At 40.7% G+C, this 5473-nt stretch overlaps 1 pseudogene; it reads right to left on the bottom strand.

The window, feature by feature from the left end:
• Window positions 1-611: 611 nt before the first annotated feature.
• On the bottom strand, window positions 612-2707 carry LOC100955845 (annotated as a pseudogene).
• Between the last annotated feature and the right edge of the window lie 2766 nt (window positions 2708-5473).

Raw genomic sequence — 5473 nt, 5'->3', positions numbered from 1 at the left:
TTCTTGCATGTATGCTCTGTTATATACCCAATAAAAAGATTCCTGAGAAGCAGGACAGGTTGCTGCATTGTTTTCAGGCTGCCACCAGGCACATGAAACAGTGTGTGCCCTTCCAGGCTTCCAGTTTTATGCACTAAGTTTTATGATTTCCCTAGTGCCATCTCCCTTGCTGACCGCCATCTCAGGTTGGGGTCCACTAGATGCCCGACAAAAGAGAACACAAAAAGTTCTCTAGCCACACTCTTATTGGGCAGTCTGTGGCCGACAAGAAGGCCCTCACCAGAATCCGACTATGTTGGTATCCTGATCTTGGATTTCCTGCTTCCAAATTGAAAATAAATTTCTTTCTTTATCTTTTATTTCTTTCTACATCTTCTTTATTCCACATACTTTAAAATCTAAACAAAAAAAATATGCAACATCTAATCCCTTTGGCCAGATTAGAGAGGGAATACAACTTGAGACCCTTGTTTCCTGCTTTAGATGCAGGACAGGCAAGAAAATAAGAAACTAGACATCAGCAGAGGAAGCCAAGTGGGACAGGGTCAATCAAGGTTGTTGGAACCATGGGTACCCTATAAAGAGGGCAAAAGGTTTTCAAGTATAAACTCCTAATCTACTTCTTCACCAGGAACAATAGCACTGGGTTCCTCTGTTGTCACTTCGTCTTCATCAGTGCCTAGGCTTAGCTTGACCATGTGGTAGATGCAGCTGGATTAGATCTGGGGATCTTCAAGGAAGAAGCCAGAGGGGAGCAGTGCAGTTTCCAACAGCAGCACCACCAGGTCCTTGACAGCCTTGTCATTTTTGTCCACCTCAGCTTTCTCCCACAGTGTCTCCACAATGGGGTGGTCAGGATCTATCTCCACTTGTCTTTTGGCCACCCACAATGTAGCCCATTGGAGAGCTGTCCCAAAGCACCTGGGCTTCCATGATCTACTCCATGCTGGCTGTCCAGCCACAGGTACTGGTCATGAGGCAGCAGGGTGAAGACACAAGCATATTGGAGCTTGTCACCTTCTCAACCATCTTATCCAAGATTTCTTTTATCACCTTGCAGAGGTTCTCAATCTTTGCCTTTCTCTCTTCCATTTTCTTTTCTCTATCTCATACTCAGGTAGCTCTGGGCCCTCCTTGGTAACTGAGACCAGGCTCTTCCCTTCAAACTCCTTGAGCTGTGGCACACAATACTCATCAATGGGCTCAGTCATATATACCACCTCAAAGTCCTGCTTCCATATCTGCTCCACAAACACAGAGTTGGCCACGTGATCTTTGCTTTCACCAGTGATGTAATAGATGGACTTCTGTGTTTCCGTCAGGCGAGAGACACACTCTGACGTAGAAATCATCTCATCTTCAGATTGGGAAGTATGATAGCACAGCAGCTGAGTCATCTGTTGCCAGTTAATGGAGTTCTCATGTATTCCCAGCTTCACAGTTTTAGAGAATGCGTCATAGAATTTCTTATAGTTCTCCTTGTCTTCTGCCAACTCAGAAAAAAAAGCTCAAGGGATTTCTTAACAATGTTTTTGCAAATTACTTTCTAGATTTTGCTCTGCTGAAACATTCATTGGGAGATGTTCAGGGCCAGATCCTCAGAGTCAACCACACCATGGATAAAGTTGAGATACTCTGGTATTGTCTCATCACAGCTGATCATGATGAACATATGGTGGACATATAGTTTAATGTTGTTCTTTTTCTTCTTCTCAAAGAAGTCAAAGAGGGATGAAAAACAATGCCCTAAATTTCAACTGAACTTCTACAAAAATGTGCTTGACTGTCAAGTGGTCTTCCCAGTCATTGGTGAGGTTCTTATAGAATTCTCCATACTCCTCCTGGGTGATGTTATCAGGGTTTCTGGTCCAACGGGGCTTGGTTTTGTTTAATTCTTCCTGATCGAAGTATTTTTCTTTAATCTTCTTGGTATTCTTTTTCTTATCCTTACTGCTGTCTACTCCTCATCTGAGCCCACATCTTTGATCTTGGGCTTCTCTTCATCATCTTTATCTTTTTCTTCTTTCTCACCTTTCCCTTCATCTGCCTCATTGTTACTGATTTCCTTTCCCAAAAAAGGGTGGTGGGATAGCCTATGAACTGTGATGCTTCTTCACTACTTATTTGACCCACCACTTCTCTGAATACTCTGTCTGGTCTTTTTTCAGGTGGAGACTCACTTTGGTGCCCCTGCCAATGGGGACTCACTATGATCAGCACGTTTAATGAAGGAATCCCCTTACAGGAGATTCCCAGGCATACTGTTCATTGTTGTCGTGCTTTGTGGTCACAACCAACTTCTCTGCCACCAGGTTAGCAGAATAAAAGCCAACATCATGAAGATATCTGCACTGACCTGAAGAGCCTCCATAAATGCTTTAGTACCAGCTTTGGCAATGGTTCCCAAATTATTTATGAGATTAGCCTTGGTCTGCCAATGCCTGTGTCACCAAAGTTGAAGTGCATTCCTGAGGGTTGGGGATAATATTAATTTTTAACTATTTACCACTGTCCAACTTGGAAGGATCTGTCAGGCTATTATAACAAATCTTGTCCAAGGTACCAGAAGCATTAAAGATCAACACCTGAAGGAAAATTTCCTGTCGGAATAGAAGATATTGGTGATGAGAGACATGAGCTGGGCAATTTCTGCCTAAAAGGTAAAAGTCTTCACCTCTTCCTTTCCATGGTGCACTTCTTCAGACATCTTGAAGGAATAGGGTTACAAATATTAGGAATCAGGTGGGTTGGGATTGTCTGACTCACATGCTTCACTATGGCTACATAGGGGTCACTCCAAAATATATTTCTTTTGTTTGTAAGCCACACAGTCTATGATAATTTCTTATAGCAGCCTGAATGAAGATAGAAATTGGTATAAGGTGTGGAGTGTTGATATTACAAGTATTCAAATTGTGGAATCTTTCTTGGAACTGAGAAATGGGTAAATGGCAGAAGCATTTGGAGGGGCATATTTAAAAATCCTTGATTCATGTGAATAAACTTTTAAAGTGATCTTGGTGAGGGTTTAGGAATACAAGAACTATAAAGAAAGTTTCTTTATTCCTAGAAAATATGGTGATGGAAATATGGAAAGTAAAGACTCTTCTGGTGAGATCTCAGGTAGAAATAAGGATTGAATAATTGGACACTGAAGAAAAGATTTTTGCCAAAAATGTCAAAGAACTTTGCTCACTTGTGTTTGTGTCCTAGTGTTTTGTGGAACTTAACAGCAATAAAGTTGGATATTTTGCTGAGGAGATTTCTGAACAAAGCACTGAAGGAGCAGTTTGGTTCCTCCTGACTGATTACAGTAAAATTCAAACAGAGAGGAATGCTTTGAAGATGGAATTGCTATCCAAAAACTCAACAAAACTTAAAGATTTGGAAAATCAAATACTCAGCTGATCCACATTGCAAATTGAGAAAGTACACTGAGAAGAGAATACTAAAGCTGTGGCCAAGTGACCATGTCAGAAAGAAATTGGTCTGGATGTGAACCACAGACTTAATCAGCCACCTCAGTAAGAGGCAGGAATGGAAATGGAATTCTACTAGAAGAAATACTGCTAGGTAGGACTAAACAAAACAAAGAATATGGATCTAAGTCTCTCAGACTTTTTTGAGGGGGAATTTAGATAAAGGTACATACAATTAGGTTACGTTTTGCATTTGTAAGGGAAAGTCTGAGTTGTAGTTCAGTCCTTCACACAGGAAGTGTGCCATATACACCTGGATTGTACTTGAAGGGTGGAAGCTTACTGAAACCCCTCGGCCCCTTTGCTCCACCCCCTGCTTAAATTTAACTGTATTTTTCTCTTGTGTGGCCCTATAGTTCTTCATCTACTATTTTCAAATTAGTGCAGGAATACTTGCTTTTCCATTCTTGAGATACTTTACTAAGTAGAATGTTCTTCAACTCCACCCAGGAAAATACAAAAGATGTAAAGTCTCCATCTTTCCTTATGGCTGAATAGTATTCCATGGTATACATGTATCACAGTTTATTAATCCATTCATGGGTTGATGAGCACTTAGGGTTTTTTTGGCATCTTTGTAATTGTGAATTGAGCCACTATAAACATTTGTGCACAAACGTCCTTGTGATAAAATTACTTTTTTTCTTTTGGGTAATGGGATTGTGGGATCAAGTGGCAGGTCTACTTTCAGCTCTTTGAGGATTCTCCATACTTATTTCCAAAATGGCTATATTAATTTTCAATCCCAACAACCAGTGTAGAAGTGTTCCCTTCTCTCTTCACCCATGCCAGCATCTGCAGCTTTGGAACTTTGTGATGTGGAATAATCTCACTGGGGTTAGACAATATTTCAAAGTAATTTTGATTTACATTTCTCTTATGATTAGGAATGATGAGCATTTTTTCATGTGTTTGTTGGTCATTTGACTGTCTTCTTGGGAGGAGGTTGTGTTCATATCCCTTGTCCAGTGATTAATGGGGTTGTTTGCCCTTTTCTTATCAATTTGTTTGAGTTCTTGGTAGATTCTGATTATTAGCCTTTTGTCAGATATCCCATATGACTAAACCACAGAATTATCTAAGTGTATACATGTGGCATTTTTTAAGAAAAGGGAAGAAAGACCTCAAATGCAATCTAGAAATCATTACTGTTGCCACTCCCAGTATAGCCTAGAATGCAGGAGCCCAGAAGGCAGAACTACTGAAGCATAGAATCAATGCCCAGAGAAACTGTGGGGGTGAGAGCAGCTGGCCAAGTCCTGGTGGTAGTGCAATCCCCGTCCCAACAGAACTGAAGCATGAGGGGAGGCCACAGGAGAGAGGCACAGCATGGGCAGTGCTCTACCAACCAGTGAGGGCCATTGTGCTATCCCAGTGGATATAGGAGGGGATCATCTGCTCTACTGTGTTTGATTTGGAAATGTCTGTTCAACCTCTGTGCTACATTGTACTTAGGAAATAATTAACTTATTTGGTTTTACAGGTTCAAAGCTGGTGAGAAATTTTGCCTCAGGATAAATTGTACCTGGAGTCTCTTCCATGTCTAATTGAGATAATATTGAGATGACACTCTGGGCTTTAGAATGAGTTCAGACTTTTGGAGTTGTTGGGAAGAAATGACTGTATTATGCATGCAAGAAAATCATGAATTTTAGGAGCCAGGGGTGGAATGGTTTCCATTTGCAGAACTGTGAAAAATAAATTTCTTTTGCTTCTGAGTCATCCAGTTTATGGTAATTTGTTATAGAACCTGAATTGATTAGACATTAGGAAATACTATACATATACTTATGGATTCAGTATTGGCAAAGACAAATTAAACCAGCAAACAAGGGACACATAGGTAAGGTGTGGGAAGTGTAGAAACAAAGTTTTGATTGTTCTAAAGAATTACCCTCCTGATGTCAACCATGTGGCAATGTGCAGGGAGTTGGCAACCCAGAAAATTCATCTGAACCTGTGGTATCCAGAGTTTTCATTGGACACTCATAAAC

The sequence above is a fragment of the Otolemur garnettii genome, unplaced genomic scaffold (assembly GCF_000181295.1).
Source record: "Otolemur garnettii isolate 467f Iridium unplaced genomic scaffold, OtoGar3 scaffold00442, whole genome shotgun sequence".
Lineage (NCBI taxonomy): Eukaryota > Metazoa > Chordata > Mammalia > Primates > Galagidae > Otolemur > Otolemur garnettii.
The sequence above is the reverse complement of the archived record's forward strand: the minus strand, read 5'-3'. Positions and strand labels throughout refer to the sequence as shown.